The sequence below is a fragment of the Harpia harpyja genome, chromosome 15, assembly GCF_026419915.1.
Source record: "Harpia harpyja isolate bHarHar1 chromosome 15, bHarHar1 primary haplotype, whole genome shotgun sequence".
NCBI lineage: Eukaryota > Metazoa > Chordata > Aves > Accipitriformes > Accipitridae > Harpia > Harpia harpyja.
The window spans coordinates 28,575,556-28,594,333 of record NC_068954.1 but is presented as its reverse complement, the minus strand read 5'-3'; the positions used below and the strand labels follow the sequence as shown (position 1 = coordinate 28,594,333).

The 18,778-nt window shown below is 44.7% G+C and overlaps 1 pseudogene; it reads left to right on the top strand.

The window, feature by feature from the left end:
• LOC128151754 (patatin-like phospholipase domain-containing protein 7) overlaps nucleotides 1-18,778 on the top strand; it is a 45,930-nt pseudogene that overhangs the window by 13,807 nt on the left and 13,345 nt on the right.

Here is an 18,778-nt window from a genome sequence, read left to right as displayed (position 1 = left end):
GGAATATTGATCAATTGCCAGTGACTGAGGGGACAAACATGAAAGTCTGAGGATGAAAAGAAGCTGCAAAAACACTGGGGTAACAGTGAGCCTGTAGGGCTCAAGTCTGTTTAAATGGCAGTGGACAAGAAAGGTGGGATTATAAAGAAGCAGTTGATTGCTGCAAGAACTTTGGGTTGCAGCAGTGTTGGTGTAGTGCGGAGGATGGCAGGTAGGAACGGAGGAAGACAAAATCCAGGCAGTGGGAATAGGGAGAATGTGCCAGATTTGGGGGTACAAAAAGGGCTTACTACTCCAGGTGGGAAAACGTAAGGCACTTGTGTCTCTCGTAGCAGATTTCTTAACCAAATTCATTTGGATTTGGCCGTTGGCTGTCATCTGGATTCAACAACTGCTTTAGCTGTGACATTTGTCACCTACAACATTTAAGTACTCCGCAGCTCTTAGAACGAGACAGAAGTAAATAGTTATCCATGTTGAGAACAAAAAGTTCTCTGTTGAAAAAGCCCTAGTTCACTGCTGATTATAACTTAACTGTTCCTTGTGACCTCAGCGTGTGATTGTAAAATAGTAAAATTTAAACACGGTATTCTCTGTGTACTGCTGATTACATTATATTTGAGAGAAGTGACAATTACAGGAACATTTTCTCTCTTTGCGTTCCTCTGACAGCTTTTAGCATGTTCCAAACCAATGAGACGTGGTGGTTGGCCCTTTGAAAAGCAGGCTGCTCTCATGCAGGGGTTTTGAAAAGGAGAAATTACGTGCTGAAAAACTGGAGGGATGGGCTGTTCTTTGGAGAAAAAGGCTGCTGCATCCTTATCCTTTATTATCCTAAAACTGGTTTTCTGAGAGACTGTCAGCATTGGTCTATCCTCAAAAAAGCACTGTTCAGAAAAAAAGCAACAAACACTCTACTGGGTAGAGTGTAGACCATCTAAACCCTACCCACAGCGGTTATTTTGCCCTTTTGAATCACTGTTATGGAACACTGTTAAACTTAATGCTTATCCTTTGTCCAGCGACTGAAGATTTAATAGAGTGACTTAGTTTTTCAGCACGTATTTGGTGTAGAGATTGGTAGGAAATACAGTCAATGGCAAGTATAGCGATGTATGTACTTAAAAGCAGACTATATACATGGGACCTGATGAGATGCATCCGCGGGTCCTGAAGGAACTGGCGGGTGAAGTGGCTAAGCCACCATCCGTCATATTTGAGAAGTTGTGAAGGTGGGGGGAAGTTCCCACTGAGCGGAGAAGGGGAAACATAACCCCTGTTTTTAAAGAGGGAAAAAGGAAGACCCGGGGAGCTACAGGCCAGTCAGTCTCACCTCTGTGCCTGGCAAGATCGTGGAGTGGATCCTCCTGGAAAGTGTGCTAAGGCACGTGGAAAATAAGGAGGTGACTGGAGACAGCCAACATGGCTTCACTAAGGGCAAATTGTGCCTGACAAATGCGGTGGCCTTCTATGACGGGGTTACAGTCTTGGTGGCTAAGGGAAGAGCAATTGATGTCACCTGCCTGGACGTGTGCACAGCATTTGACACTGTCCCGCACAACACCCTCGTCTCTAAATGGGAGAGACGTGGATTTGACGGATGGAGCACGCGGCGGATAAGGAATTGGCTGGATGGTCGCGCTCAAAGAGTTGCAGTCAACGGCTCGATGTCCAAGTGGAGAGCAGTGACGAGTGGTGTTCCTCAGGGGTCGGTCTTGGGACCGGGGCTGTTTAACACCTTTGTCGGCGACACGGACAGTGGGATCGAGTGCACCCTCAGCAAGTTTGCCGACAACGCCAAGCTGCGTGGTGCGGTCGACACGCTGGAGGGAAGGGATGCCGTCCAGAGCGACCTTGACAGGCTTGAGAGGTGGGCCCGTGTGAACCTCATGGCGTTCACAAGGCCAAGCGCAAGGTCCTGCACGTGGCTCGGGGCAATCCCAAGCACGTATACAGGCTGGGCGATGAGTGGGTTGAGAGCAGCCCTGCGGAGAAGGACCCACTCAGAGAAGGGTGCTGGTTGACGAGAAGCCCAACGTGAGCCGGCAATGTGCATTTGCAGCCCAGAAAGCCAGCCGTACCGCGGGCTGCATCCAAAGCAGCGTGACCAGCAGGTTGAGGGAGGTGATCCTCCCCCTGTACTCCGCTCTGGTGAGACCCCAGCTGCAGTACTGCGTCCAGCTCTGGGGCCCCCACCATAAGAAGGACGTGGACTTGTTGGAGCGAGTCCAGAGGAGGGCCAGAAAGATGATGAGGGAGCTGGAACCCCTCTCCTGTGAGGACAGGCTGAGAGAGTTGGGGTTGTTCAGCCTGGAGGAGAGAAGGCTCCGGGGAGACCTTAGAGCAGCCCCCTAGTACCTAACGGGGCCTACAGGGAAGCTGGAGGGGGCCTTTTTACAAGGGCATGTAGCGACAGGACAAGGGGTAATGGCTTTAAACTGAAGGAGGGTAGATTTAGCTTAGATATAAGGAAGAAGTTCTTCGCTGTGAGCGCGGTGAGGCCCTGGAAGAGGTCGCCCAGAGAGGCTGTGGCTGCCCCATCCCTGGCAGTGTTCAAGGCCAGGCTGGATGGGGCTTGGAGCCACCTGGTCTGGTGGAAGGTGTCCCTGCCCATGGAGAGGATCTTTAAGGTCCCTTCCAACCCAAACCATTCTAGGATTCTCTGACTTCCCAATTCCTTCTTTGCCTAGAGCCAGGTTTTAACTGGCCTGTAAAAGAGCAATGCTGCATTTATTTTCGGGTGGGGCAAAAGCACAGAAATGTCCCTTGAGAATTTCTTTAATTAAAAGAAACTGGGGAAGAGTGAGGACGCCTGGTAGCTTTGCACTGTAGGTCAGAGCGATGTTTAAAATGTCAAATCCCTCACCAACTTGAAGATCAAAGCCGTTAGTATCATCCTCAGATTTTCTAAAGGGGCCAGCTGGAGTCGGTGGAACTAAGAAATCGGTTCCAAGTAACGCAATTTAACTTGGGCATCTGCTTCACTGTGACTTCCAGACCGGCGGAGCGGGAGCTTTATTTTCCAGAGCGGCTGTCAGAGACTGAAGGGGTTAACGTCTCCAACATCGCGGTGGGGCAAGTTCGCCTTGGCGGCGCGCTCTGCCTCACCACGAACCCTGCCTAGCAACGAACCGCAGGCAGGGGAGACGGCGGGCGGCAGCAACGGGCTCGGAGCGCGGGCCGGAGGGCACGCAGTTCCCTGTGCTGATAGGCTGCGCGGGGCAGCTCGCCATATATGGCCCAAGGGCAAAGAACGGTCACACCTGCAGGGAGGGAGAAGCTACTCCCCGAGCCGACCCCCAAGCCCGAGGACCCATCTCCCGAAGGCTCTGGCCCGGTTAGCCGAATGGCTCGAGTGCCCGCCCGAGGGCGGGGCGAGGAGATGATAAAAGGACGTGAAGGGCAGCGCCACGTGCGTTCGCCCACCGGAGCTGGCGCCCGCGGCTGAGGGACTGACTGACTGACTGACTGACTGACTGACTGACTGGTGGCCTCGGCTGGCGGGACCCATCGGCTGAGCGGCTGGCGCCCTCGGCTGGCAGGCGCTCTCGGCGGACTGGCCCAGCGCTGCACCGAGGACAGGTGACATCCTTGCGTTCTTTGTTTCTAGGTGGCGTTTTTTCTTTCCTTGGTCCCTATACCTTATCCCTTTAGACATGAACCGTTGCCCAAGTCTGGGACTAGGAGTGGATCTAGCCGCCCCTAGGTTCCTCCGTGAGGAGGAGTCTGGAAAGCAAGGGGGTCCGCTCTGAACCTCGTGACTCAACGGGAGGGCTCTCGTACCCCTTTCTTTCCCTTTAGACATGAACCGTTGCCCAAGTCTGGGACTAGGAGTGGATCTAGCCGCCCCTAGGCTCCTCCGTGAGGAGGAGTCTGGAAAGCAAGGGGGTCCGCTCTGAACCTCGTGACTCAACGGGAGGGCTCTCGTACCCCTTTCTTTCCCTTTAGACATGAACCGTTGTCCAAGTCTGGGACTAGGAGTGGATCTAGCCGCCCCTAGGCTCCTCCGTGAGGAGGAGTCTGGAAAGCAAGGGGGTCCGCTCTGAACCTCGTGACTCAACGGGAGGGCTCTCGTACCCCTTTCTTTCCCTTTAGACATGAACCGTTGTCCAAGTCTGGGACTAGGAGTGGATCTAGCCGCCCCTAGGCTCCTCCGTGAGGAGGAGTCTGGAAAGCAAGGGGGTCCGCTCTGAACCTCGTGACTCAACGGGAGGGCTCTCGTACCCCTTTCTTTCCTTTTAGACATGAACCATTGCCCAAGTCTGGGACTAGGAGTGGATCTAGCCACCTCTAGGTTGCTTTGTGAGGAATCTAGAAAGCAAAGGGGTCTGTTCTGAACCTCGTGACTCAATGGGAGGCCTCTTCTCATTTGCTGAGGTGATCCCTAAATCACCGAGGCTGGTATGTTTAATGACATGGTTAGCACATTTTATGTAGTCTACTGACCTAGTTTCATGCCACTTCTTACTCAGTAGGATATCAATTCTGGTGAGTGGGAATTGCTTTTGAGCAAATGGAAGTTGAATTTTGTGAGTTACAGGAACCCTGGTGTAATTTTGCCTTAATCCTGACCGGGGAATTGGCAAACTTGAGTCGTCATCTTGAGCAGTTGGGAGATGGTGTTGCCGACATGCGGAATAAAACTCCTTAACAGCAATGAGAAGTTAAGAAGCAGGCAGTCCTTCATTGCAGCGCTGGGCACACGGGGGATCGCTTCACCTATTGTGTGCACCTGTTTTATCTAACAATAGGGTTAAATGCACACCTGTTACACATACTCCCTAGATTCCGAGAAACGTTATAGATAATCATTAGTTTTCTGGGAAACGATTAACATATGTGAAAGTCCTTTATGCAAGCGCAGTGAAGGTCTCTGGTGGTCTTCAGAAGCTCTCTGGTGGTCTTCCATAGTCTTCCTCACTTGTCCGTTTCTTGACCTCTCGGGTGATTCTGCGCACTACGATTCTCATCATCTATATTAGTTTACATAAAAATGCATACTATGTCTATTCTTAAATTTAACCTTTATAATGATTGGTCTTTCAGTCACACCATTTTATTAATATTCTTAGTTAAAACAATCATTGGTTAATCTCACTTAACTCTACTGATTGGAATCCTCAATACTCAGATCGAGATGGGAGGGGTAAGGGGGTTTCCAAGCAGCAAACTGGTGTCCATGACAGTTTCCTTAGTTTCCTAAAACAAAACACTACAAACCAACAAATCTTTGTCAAAGTTTGTATGGTTAACTGATTTTAGACAATACTTGAATTCTTATAGTCACACATAGTACATTTTCTAAAGTTCCTAAGTTCCTATGACTACATTTCAAACTTAACATTCCCATACCTATGCTTCACAATTTTCTACTTCTTAATCAAACCAAACTCTTATATATAATTGGATTTTAATTTCTTTATCAGAATATTTTCAACAATGGCAGTGGTTAGAGTTGTACAGCATGTGGTTTTGTTAGGTTGTCCTGTATTCTTTCGGCAGAAATTGTTTTGCAGGGGTTGTGCTCAGTTCTTAAGACGATTTTTTTTCATTTGTAGCGAGTACTTGGCTTCTCTGTGTTTAGTGTGTGGAAAAAAGTGCCTTTGCTGCTTGGGAGGAATGAAAGGTTCAGGAGCCATAAGGTGACTGTTGCAGTAGAAAGTTTTTTTTTCTTTAGCTGCTGGTCCATACTGTAAAAGGAGTCCCTTGGTGTTGGAAATGGTGGATGAATCGGTATTTCAGGTATGGGTAAATGCATTCATGAGTTGCAGATGGTTCTGTTAGTAATGGGGTAGAAGGGGTGTTGTGTTGTCTGATTGTCCAAGCGTTTGGCAGTAGATTTCCTTTAAAATCTATGCCTGATTGAGGGGTGAAAATCCTAATTGAGAGGCTTGCCATCTCGTGGAAAAAAGTGCTCTGTGTTCCAGCCATTTCTAGTTTGTTCTGTTGGTTTGTTAATTTTGCATTTGTTTCTGGAGCAACTTGGGATGGTCCAAGCCCAGTTAATTTCAAGTAAAGAGAAGGTGTTTGGTTTTGTCACTTAGAATTTTCATATGAATATATAGGAGGATAGATACGTCTTAAAACACTGTAAGCATGGCTGGTTTTTGTCTTGCTCCATAATGTGTGTAACTGCTATGCAGTTTTCTGGATTTTTTGCTGGTAATGTGAGCCTATGGTTGTTAGTGCAGTAAGTAGCTTGGTTGCCAGTAGAGCTCATAAACGTAACAAAAAGTCTTTTCTCTGCAGTTTTGAATATCTGGAAGTTGAAATACTTCTGAAGCGTGGCTTTGCCTGTAATGAAACTGCAACAGTTGTCAGACTGGCTAGTTGCCCTTAACTTGATAGACATTCTTGGAGCTCTGACTTCTGTAGCTCTGTTCAGTGTTGGTGAAATGGCTGGGGTGAATTCACCTGGCCATAAGAGTCTTCATGGCACCCCCTGTAGGTCATGGAGCATCAGTTCAAGGCCTTTTGTGGTCAGATGATGTCTGTCACCCATACACAACATCCGAGTAGCAATTTGGGAAGTAATGGGGAAGAATGAGATAACTGGTGGATTAACCTTGTGTCTCTCACACTTTATTAGGGTCATGGTGGTTCTTCTGAAAGGGTCTCAGCCCGGGTAGGCGTTCTGTCCACCATATGGCGACTTCCACCAAGTGTCTTTGAAGATGTCTTCCAGAAATCCCTGAAAGTCTTACAAGTGGTACAGGTAAGCTTTGTTGTTGAGTAGAATTGCAGCGGGGGGGCACAACATGACACCACTCTAGTTTAAAAGTTCCAAGATGACATTTTTAAGTTCAGCAAGCTCGTTGTTCTTGTGCAGATACAGAACCGTTGACTACAGTTTGTTTTTCAAGATTGGAGTGGTTCTGCTATTATTCTGGCTGTTGGAGCCCTGGACTTAATAATCTTGGCATTAATCCTATATAGGAAGAAATAATTTGTGTATGTGTATGTATAGGCAGGCGTTGGATTTGTTTCTGCGTGTGACAGTCTCTCGAATTAGCCTGCCCTGTACTGTAAGCTCGTTGGTGCAGGTGCAGTAGAATGTGCTGGCATGGGCTCTGCATCATGGTTATGCACTACTAAGGCTTCAAAAGGGCTTAGAGTATGGAAAAGACTGTCACGTAGTCGGAACAAGGACTGCTAGAGCCTCAGAAACTCTTTGTTGAGGGGTGGTGTTTTGTAAAATTCACAAAATCCAGGTTGATATGTATCTCTGCTTCAGAAGCAGTTGTCAGCATCCGAGGAAAGAGAGCTGTGCTTTGTATTAAAGTTGACCTTCCTTTGCCTTGCAGGAGGGTGGATAGTTCTGGAGCTAGTGCATGGACCAGTGTATTAATGATTTCAGCTGGGAGCATTTGCAGCTGGTGCATTGTCTCCTAGGTACAACAGTCAAATGAGCGTATGTGACCTGATGAGTCATTCTCTTCTGTTGTTTTGCTTTACTATTGCTTCTGAATCTTTGTTCTTGCAGGTTTTTCTGGTATCTGGATAATTTGACAAGTGAACCTAATACTAGCAGTTGAGAACAACAGATCATGATGTCAATTGAATTTGCTGTACGAGAGCAGCTACACAAGAGGACAGTTTAAGAGTGGGATTAAGCTGGAAGGGTAGAGGAAGGTCAGGTGGCAGATGTCTTATGGTAGAGTTCTTAATCGCAGTAGCCCAGGCTCTGCATGGAGAAAGCTGGAATAATTTTTTTAATGCAGAAGAAAAAATGGAAGCAAATGCCTTTATTTTAAGGCATGTTTTTTATTAATGTTTACAGAAAGCAAAAAGCATTATTTGGTGTTTGGGAGTAAGGCTTTGGATCCTTGTGCCATCAGACGATGGTAAAGTCTTTGGCAAATCCCTTGACTCTGTCTTTGTGTCAATTTATCAGTTGCTGAAAAGGAGTTTCAGCTTCGGTATAGTCTTGCGTCTTACAAAGTTGCTTTCAGGTGGTCTGGTACATAACCGGATGTAAATGCCAGAACGAGTATGGGAGAAGCTAAATCTATTGCTGTTGCTTCTTGATTTCCCATTTGTAGATCATCATGGTAAGGCTGCAGAGAGTGACATTCCTTGGTTTGCACAACTATCTTGGTCTGACTAGTGAGCTGTTCACTTGTGTAAGTTTGGAGTACGCTTTATCTGTTCTTCCTATGCAGCCTGTCTGTGACTGGGCACAGAGAGGTTTTTCTTGTTTCAGAAGATCGTAAAGCAAATGGTACAAACTAATTTAATAACGGCAGAAGCTGGGGAGTGAGGTACTTGCTATAAGCAGCCCATAAAACGTGGTCTGCGCTGATCTTGGGGAATTGGGGGGGGGGGGGGGGGGAGCTTAAATTTCAAAAGTTGGAAGAAGTGCATCACTTCCCACTGGTGTATGTGCCCTACTGTGCAGGTACATCAGTATGTTTCGGCAGTCCTGATAGTTGTTAACGATACTGAGTTACTTCTACTTAGAAGAGTTCAAAGGACGATGTACCCGTGGTGGAAGAGGATCAGGTAAAGGAACGCTTAAATAAAATTGGCCATACGTAAGTCCACGGGCCGTGGTGGGATGCACCTAGGAGTGCCGAGCCATCCTGCTCATGCCTGACAAGTGTAACATCTGGAGAAAGTTGAAGCAAAGCAGTAAAAAGACAAGTGTTCTATGTATCAGAGGAAGATTGTGGAGGAAAGTTTTGAAAAAGCTGGGGAAGCACTGGAAATGGGTGATGTTCCTGGAAACGTGTAGTAACTGTCCTTTGTGATGTTCTTTAATTGTTGTGCTATCGATGAGAGGATTTTTATTTGATTAGAGGAGTCGGGGATTGTTTCAGATTGGTGTCAGTTTTTAAATGAGTCTTTGGATAGTCTTCAGCTTTAATATGAAATTATTACTGTGTTGTTAATGATGTGGTGGGAGGAAAAAGTGGCTCCTGATGTTGACTTCATAGGAGGAGCTGTGAGAATTCTGCACTCTCGATACTAGCAGAAGAATTGCTGAGTATGTGTCGGCTTTCAGGTTGAAGTGTCGGTATGGAAGGTAAACCTAGTGTCGTGGTTTAACCCCAGCCAGCAACTAAACACCACGCAGCCGCTCACTCACTCCCCCCCCCCCCCCCCCCAGTGGGATGGGGGAGAAAATCGGGAAAAGAAGCAAAACCCGTGGGTTGAGATAAGAACGGTTTAATAGAACAGAAAAGAAGAAACTAATAATGATAATGATAACACTAATAAAACGACAACAGTAATAATGAAAGGATTGGAATGTACAAATGATGCGCAGTGCAATTGCTCACCACCCGCCGACCGACACCCAGCCAGTCCCCCGAGCGGCGATTCCCCGCCCCCCCACTTCCCCGTTCCTATACTAGATGGGACGTCCCATGGTATGGAATACACCGTTGGCCAGTTTGGGTCAGGTGCCCTGGCTGTGTCCTGTGCCAACTTCTTGTGCCCCTCCAGCTTTCTCGCTGGCTGGGCATGAGAAGCTGAAAAATCCTTGACTTGAGTCTAAACACTACTGAGCAACAACTGAAAACATCAGTGTTATCAACATTCTTCACATACTGAACTCAAAACATAGCACTGTACCAGCTACTAGGAAGACAGTTAACTGTATCCCAGCTGAAACCAGGACACCTAGGAAAACGGATGGAGCTGACTTTTGCCTCTGAACAAAAAAATTAATAAAGGCAGGTTTAAACAATATTTAACGTTGGTGTTTCAAAACCTTTTAACACAGCTTTTAGTAAGTTTTAAAAGTGGATAGTGAGAGATTCTTGCTGTCAGTGAAATTTATTTTACTAGGGAGTAGCTCGTGTTCAGATTTGTGTAACTTCTGTTTCTAAATTTCAGATATGTTGAAGATTTCTGGTACAGAAAACTTGAGCATGTTTTTAGAAAAAGCCTTTCTTCAGGTCCCTATGCAGGGTCCGCAAAGAGTTCCAGTAAGTAGTGCTTGGTAAGACTGTGGGAAATATGTGATGTATGAAGATATATGGGGGAAGAGACATGCTTTCTGGAGCACTGGGTTAGATAACATTCTGTTCATGTTCGATGCTCATCTTGCAGTAGTACTGCTTGCTAAGTAGTTTGTCAAAAATTAATTTTCTGAAGTAAGACATGGATTGTTCGCTAAGACAGCGTTCCCCTACTGTCTTAGCAATGGGGACATAACAGTAATCCAGCTACTGAGACACCTGCAAATGAAGAGTATTATTAATTAATATAACTGAAACAAAGTGAGTTATGATGATATGCTATCATCTTTGATGCAAAAGATGACACGCGATTGTTGCTTGGCTGACTGTCCCAAAGGTTACGTTAAATGGTTTTGTTGCTTTTAGAGGAATGTTTTTTGAGCGGGTAATAAAGGTGGTTTATCGTTGAATGCTCTGCCGAGACATTTATGAGGCTGAGCTGTTTTGATGCTGCAGTATTTGTTTCAGTGAACTTCAGTCATCCCCAGTGTAGACATCTGCCTCTGAGTCAGTTTAGTTTATGTTCAAGGTAGAGAAACTGGAACTTGTTGGGTGAATCACAGAAGGCAGGCATCTGTCTTCCATTAGCTGAGTACCAACCTAACCATGTTGAGGTAGGTGCAAGGTCATGCTTGGATACTGTAGTCACTATGAAGGTATTTTTAGTAGAGAAGTCATATGAAGTTTGATCAGTGAAGTAAAGGTAGCCTGGATACATTAGAAGATAGATGTATTGTTTACATTGACTACTAAATGGCTAGTATGAGGGCTTGGAGAGTATGCAGACAAGGAGAAAGGAGGGGAGACAGGCTGAGGGAGCTCTCAGCATCGAGGGCTTTCCCCAGTCTAAGGTCTGTAACACTTGCTGCTATCGAGTTAAGTTGGTGGTATGTAAAGACCAGCAGAAAGTGTAGTTGCTTCATTTTTAACAGTAGAGAGCTGATTCACTTCCTCTTCAATGTCCGCTGCGCAAATGTACAAAGTCCCAGTTGCGTTTTCTCATAACTTCCGTGTTACTGTCCAGAGGGATGGCTGTGATGGAGAAGTAGGATTTTGGCTGGTGATAAGTAGATCATCTTTCTGAACCAGGGAGATAAATAAAGGGAAAACACTGAACTGACCCATGCAAGACTTGGATTTGTTGTCATACGTGTTAGGTGGTTTTGCACTATGCATTACAAAATATACCAGCAGACTTAACTAAGTGGTGAATGAAGTAATGCTTACTCTGAACATGGCCATTTTTCCCCCAGGTAAATGAAGTAGTTCAGTGAGATTGGCTTACGCTGCCTTGGAACGCTTTTAAGGTAGAGTCCATGAGTGTTCTTAGAAGCTTTTAGGTGGAAGGATCCCTGCATGCCCAAGAGTGAATATGTCCATTTGTCCTTCCTTTCTCCTTTTATGTGTCACGAGAGTTCTGTGAGTGTACACAGAGCTTAGCTGAGAGAGAAAATTGATTTTTATTGACAGAAAGCGCATATCTAATTGGGTGATTATGACTTGCCTTAGTTAGTGGAGCTGATTTCCAATTGCTGCACTGAGGTTACAGTCACTGTTGAGCTTGCACGGGAAGTATCTTGATGCCTGTAATGAGAAGGGCAAGATCTTCCTCCAGATGCTATTCCACTATCTTACTGTGTGTTCAGAGTCCATGGGAATATTGATTACGTTTGTTGTTGATTGAGAGAGAACTGTCTGTTTAGTACTAGAGTCACACGGGTGGTATTATGTCAGCATCTCTTTAACTTGCTTTGCTTGGCTCATTAGAATTAACAGAAACTGCTGAAAATTATTTTGGAAAAAAAATGTTGCCTCAGTTGCTGCTGGGGTTGGGGTGTAGTTTGTTCTGTTTTTTTTGTATAGCTATCTAACTTGAAACATAGTAGTTGTGTAGATGAGGAATTAATGATCGTGCCAACTCAGGCTAGTCTACTTTTTAAGTATACTAACCCTTTATGTGGAGAGAGACGTAATTAAGTCATGCGGAGTGTCTGGGCTGGTGGAGAGAAGAATTGGATGAAGCAAATAAACCAGCGGGATCTTCTGCATGTGATAACTTAATTGGTTTTGTTGTTCTGGAAGTAAGTGTTCCCAACTTAATTTTTCTAAGGTTAATTAGCAGTTACCTTCTATTGGTTTGTTTGTTGGGATTTTTTATCAAGAGTTAAGAAGAACTGTTTCTCCTTCTTCAAAACTGAAGCCATGACCCTACAGCATGCATGCAGGAGCCGCAGCAGCACCCGCATGAGGAAAAACAGGTAGTTGGCGAGCGAGGGCTTGGAAGGAAAGAGGCAGCTGAACTACCGCCAGGGACTATGTCAGTTGCCATTGTTTTTGCAGTGACTTCATACCAGCAGAGTGTGGCAGACAGTGAGCATGTGTTCACCAAACAGGATTGCATTCCACTCTTGAGTTTCCCTACTGCCTTCTGTTCTTTTGACTGAAGGGTTCTAGTTAAAGCTTGTTCTGCTGTATCCTTTCTAACTCCCATTTGAGCAACAAGACAGTTGAATCAATCACTGTGTGGGAAGCTTATGTCTGCGGCTGAGATGAAGACTTCTACTTTGAATAGAAGTCTAGTAGACATAAGCTTTCAGTCTTGGAATGCCTCTTCTTTTTCCTCTGTTTTTTTTTTTTTTTAAAATATGCAGAACTATGTAGGGGGTGCTTTTCATGCCTACATGCCTGTTATTGGGTTACGTAGGTTTAACCCGAGAAGTGTGCGTTTAGATTTAAAGTGCAGTTGGTGTATTGGGACTTGGCAGTTATGCTGACAGTGTGATTTGTGGGGCAGTATAATGGACAGGTAGTCAAATTGGCCCATATGGAGTTCCATGGTGCTATTTCTACTATCCCAATAACTACTGTAGGGTCTTCAGTGTTGCAGTGTGTATGAAGTACAGTTAGTAGCAGCAACAGCTTTTTTTTTTCTTTCTTTTTTTTTTTTGGTTTGTCTTACAGGTTGTTAAGTTTTGCTGATGAAAATCTTTGGGTCAACTTGACGTCAATGCAAAGATACGTTCGTGTTTGCAGATGACATGGAGAAGAGTACTCTTGAGGCAGAGCTGAATCTTTGGGACAGTAGGATTCTCTCCTTGTCCTAGCTAGGGTGGAGATGGGAGTCAAGCTCCTTCAGAAATAAAATAGTTTTTTGAAACTCAAATTTACAGACGGCTCTTCATGGGCGGGTAGTATTTTCATGTGATCCTATGTCACAAGGGTGTAAATGCAGAGGAGCTCCATGTTTCCAAAAGCAGCTTTCCAAAGGTCAGGGCTATCCTGGGCAAACTGGTGTATGTGTGTAGGGGGGAGGGATGGGGGAGGAATTTGGAACCAAAAATCGGAGCCCTTCCCAAGTTTATTAGGTAATGAAATTCAATAATGAGGAAAGACTTCACCTCAGGGCCCACCCTATTTTTGAGCAGCAATTTGTATTTAAAAAAGCAAAAGTATGAGAACAATGTAGTAACAGAAGGAAAAAAGTATAAGGGAGAAAATGGAAGCTTTTCTGAATACAGTATATTTTTAGACCTATTACGCATAGAAATAAGATAGAAACGATGATAGGTTTATTTGTTAAAGCGAATTGCAGTCTCTGCGTGATTCTTAAACTCATCTGTAAATCTTCAGGCTCTGATACGTGGGTATCCTATTCAAGGTAGTTGCATAGAAAGCGTTTCCCGGTTAACGTTTGCGTTACTGATTACCTCAGGTAAGTTCGTGGAAGGTGGATGGGACAGCCAAGGAGCTAATATAATGAAAATGTATTACAATGGGTAATTCAGGAATAGAAGTTGTCAGTGACTTCAAATTGGTGAATTAAATAAGTGAGACCTCTAAGGGGAATTCTTAGGTACCTTTCAGCACAAGATGTGCATTGAAAATTTGGACAAACTGTAGAAAAGATCTGAAGTTCTTTTAGGCATGGGGGGGAATGCTTTCTGTGGAGAGACTTTAAGAAGTTGCTGATCATAATGGTCTCCGTGTGAAAGCTCTTGCAATATATTGGTCCAAAAAAAGCTCTTTGGTTTGGTGGAGAAAAGGTTAGTAAGAATAATGTCCTGGAAAGAATGAGCAAAATGTGTTTGGTGGATTTGCTTCTTCTGATAATCTTCAGATTGGAATGACTGTTCTGTCTACACCAAAGTAAATGATTGTACTCTGTGCAAGAGTGGATGTGGGAATTCAGGGACATGCTGTACACAGGAGCTCAGACAAGGAGATGGAAAGTTCCCATCAGATCTTCGGGTCAAAAGAAACTAGGAAATAAGTAAGGGTATGAGGATGCCACTTGCTATTTTATCCTTGGGTTCAGAAACGAAAAAAGAAGCAAAAAGTTGCTCAGCTGCATGTACTGTCTGCTGTTTCTGAGAAACTGTCAGAAGGAAGGTGCTTAGAGTAAGACTTTTACATTGCTCGTAGATAATTCCAGCGGTGCAAAGTCAGACGGGGACATGGCGTATGAAAGAGCCAGAGTGGCCACTTTGGCTCGGAGGACATTGCCAGCAGTCCAGTTGTGGGCAAGGTAGGTCTTCTCCTTTGGAGAGTCTGGCATGTTTCTTGTATTGTCCTTCTTACATCGTTATTCTTTGAGTAATGTAAATGTTTTCTCCCTTAACTTTGAAACGCTGGCCCTTGCAACTCTGTACGAGTTGTGATATTCGGTCGTCTTGAACTGGTGTGTTTTAACTCGTCGTCGTTTCAGTAGATTTTGGTGACTGTTCAGGCTTTTTAGTGCAGGTCTTGAAACTCTGTGGAGATTCCTTTGGCAAGTAATGGGAAAGCACTGCTGCAACTTCTTGATTTTAGGTATTGCTTTGCTCTGACTCAGGAAAAGGATGATTTGGAAAGGTGAATTTGTCAGACCATGGTTTATTTGTGAGAACTACTTGGCAGCAAGGAATTAAAACCTTGTATCATCAGCCTGTGAACTTCTGTAGGCTTTCAGTCACGATTTATAAATCTGTTTTTTCTTTTTGTGGTCTGCTTTTTATGAATACTGACCTGGAAGTTAAGAGCACAAGAAATGCTCTAGAACTATAGAACTGCAAAGCAAAATCTGAAGAGAAACTGTGGCTCAGTGTGACCTTGGCGGATGTTTTATGTTTTCTTCCATCTTTGTATACAGTGCTGATGAAGTTTTGGCTCTATTAAGCTGGCAGCTGCCCAGTTTCTGAAAAGTCTCATGTTCTTCCCTTTAGCAAGCCGTGATGAGTAATGCTGTTTGACTCGAGTGTCAAGCTTTGTAGAAAAAGACAAGGACAATGAAGTCAGCAAGCTGTTGCTTTTTGGAAACGTAGGGGTTTTTTGCAGGCCACCAGTTGTGGTGGATAGAGGACACAGATGATGCGGCAAGTTTTTGCTGAGTAGATGCCAATTACAACATTTAAATCGATGCTGTTGTGTATCTGTTCTTTGCAGTCAATACTGAAGAAGACTATGATGGTGACAGAAGCTTCTTCAGCAGTTTTCCATTATAGTGCTGTGCAAGATTGCTTTAATAGCTAACGTGTTGATGCCATCATCGAAGTGGCAAAGATAGACCTTTCAACCTTGACGTAAGTTACTGCAGGAAGAAATGGCTTTGGTTTTGCTTTTTGTCTCATTCTGCCAGGCAACGAAAAGTAAATTTTCTCCCTAGTACACTGTAGACTAGCTGAATGTTCTATTCTGTAGTCTGCTGAAGTTACTAGCAGGACTGAAATAAATCTGAATTACTCTGCCATGTGGAAAGACCATACTGCAATGCACTGCATGAATCTTTCCTCACTGTGTACAGATTTATCCATGTGAGAAGTAAATGTGTAATTTCTGCCACCTTGTAATTTCATGCTCTCGGAGACTGTGTGAAGAAGCTCTGTAAAGGCATTCAGGTGGTTGCTGAATCTAGTAATCCTGTTGCCATAGCATCCGAGTGCCTCATTTGGTTTTTGGAACTGAATATCTGCCTTGGGCTAATGGCTATGAGTGCATCTGAGAGCTGAGTGACTCTGCCATGCCCATTCCAAGTTAAATGCTTGATGCCCTCACAATTGTCATTATTGAGCTCAGCCCCTGTTTATCAGCTTTGTGTTGTAAGAAGGAATGAAAATGTTTGTTTTCATCATTCTTAAGGATTCCAGCTGCATTTTGTTATGGAGGTGTATCTGTTCATGCAGCTAATGAGACAATTTGGGAAGATGGTACTAAATGGTCCAAGTCGGTCACAGATACCCAAGTTCTGTTAATAGCATATATTTCAGTAGCTCAAGTCTGTTGATGCTGCCAGAGGCCTGGGTGCAGCTGCTGCAGCCTCTTGCCCTGCTTTAAGAGCTCTCACCAAATGACACTTGCTGGAACTTAAAAATCCCAAAGTAAAATCTTCCAACATTCCTTGCTGACTTGCAAATCACTCCCCTTGCAACTTGAAAAATTTTGGTCGTGATCTTTTATTTACCAGCAGTGAGGCTCGAGATAGATGTTACACGTTGTTGCCGATTTGATGAAGGGCTGCAGTGCTGTCTTGTTAGTCTTCAGGAGATGTAAGTGTCTTGTTATGTTAATTTTCAGTTTTCTCCAGGCATTTATATCTGCATGAAAAGCTACAGATAATCTTGGAAGAAATTCTTGTTAGCGGTGGAGTGATCTGTTCTGTTCAGTCTTCTGCCCTTGATAGGACTGGCATCAGATGCTGCATGTGACAAAAGTTTGCATCCAACCTGCAACTGAAGTCTTCCTTTATAGACCTATTGGATCATGAGCAAAAATTCCAAGATGACTGAAGCTACTGATGACAGCACTTTCCTTTTGGAATCCAGAACAAATTTCTCAGTGGCTAAGATGTTCCCATGAAACAGACAGTTTTCAGTAAAACTAACTTTTGATGAAAATCTGTCCTTTTTATCAGCTGTAGGTGTAAAGAATAATTCCTGATGGTTTCACTTGCTCTATTTTTTTTCAACCAAAAATGAAAAGAGGAAAAATGTGGCCTAACAATTAGAATGGTAAAATGTTTACATCTCTGCTGTATTGATTTCCTGCTGCAATAAGGTTAATGACTATGGGCAGATTCTGCTATGCTGCCTGCGCTGAACTGCATCTTACTGCGCACGCAGCGCTCGTTGCTTTTAGTGGTTCTACCTCTATGGCAAAGTACTGGACACAGTAGTGTTCAGCTTTGCCTTGCAGAGGTTAAGTTGCAAGACGCCAGGACTGGACGCACTGTCACTCTTCAGCATAAGGCAAGAACCTGGTAATTGAGCCTAGGTTTTGGTAATGAAGTGTTGCGCTTCTGAAGATTTTCTGGTTCGGGTGAAAGTTTTGTTGAAGCAGAGGTGGCCTTGAAGCATTAGGGTTTGGCACTGGCTGCACACGGGACACCAAATTATATATGGGCAGTTCCTTGAGATGGAAAGAAAATTTTTTCCGTGCCTGTTGGTTGCCTGTGTTACATAGTCGGGGTTGTTGTGGTGACCAGCTTTGGAGCTGGAGAGGAATCTTCTGATCAGCTGATGCATTTAGCTGGATCAGCTCCGTTGCCAATGCAAGGGTTTGGGGTTGAGTCCAAACGGAGGGCAGGCTTTTGGAAAGACCCTGTCTCCCATGTCTCTTCAGTCAGGTGGAAAATTCGCGCTCTCCTGTGCAATGCATGTGCGAACGCACACAAGAATTCATTACTCTGGGGAAGCTTTTGGTCTACTGTGTGTATGAAAACGTATGTACGCACACGTATGTATGCACAGCACAGCTGAGCTGCGTGACCAGGCAAGGGGTCCGATAAAGCAAGTGTTAGATAATCTTGTCCAGTTGGTCCATGATGTAGACGGTCTCCTCTAGTTTCACCTTCCTTTGAAAATAACTTTCATGTTTCATGATTTTTCTGCCAGCTGATAGCAGGTCTCTTCGTTAGAGACCCTGGGAGTCTGGGGTTAAAACCGATAACTACAAAATCCTTACGAATCCAAGTCTGATCAATTGAAACGAATGAAACCTTATTTTCTTCTGGCAGTTTGGATGCTTCCTCACATTCCTGGATCTTCACATGTGCACGGAGAAGTAAATTGCACCCCCTGCCCCTTTCTTCTCCAGGATCCTTCATTGTTGAATGGCAAAGTGACGCTGCATCAGGTTACTGGTGGGACTGTGCTATCGAGGCAAGGAGATGTGAGTGAGCATCATCCGAGAGCAGAGAGAACATAAGTCTGGCTCAGTCTTTGCCCCCCACCACAAGGTATTTATACACATTGATGATACGTAAAAAGTCTCCCCTGACCCCTCCCAAGCGTTCTCTTCTCAGGGTGAAACGACGCCAGCTCTGAGCCTTTCTTGGCACATGGAGTAGCAGTGTAGGCAGCGGAAACGTGGTACCTGTCTGTTTTCAGCTCTCCTGTACCTTCATGAGAAGGTATGGAGTATCACACCTCCATCCTTCCTGAGGAGGTATGGAGACCAGGTGGCGTTTTTTCCTGCCCCGCACTGCAGGCTTTCAATGATGTCACTCAGTTGCAGTACAGTATTTTGCCCCCCATACAATACAAATCCAGTGTTACTTGCTCGCTGCAAAGTGTATTTAGGATATAATGAGATTCAGGTGTAATACTACTATGTAAATAGACAAGCTTGTGCAAAGCAGATGAGGGGCAGCTCCAATTACAGTGGTGCTGTATTCTGCTCTGCTGAACTGCAAAGTCCCTCATCATGCTGCTGTCATTACCCCATCATCTCTATTTGCAATTCTGTTATTTCTTGAGATCTTACAGATGCAGCCTTGATTTTCCATAACCATACAAAGAGAAACATGTTTTTCAACATTGTGGCTCCTTAGTTTCAAATCC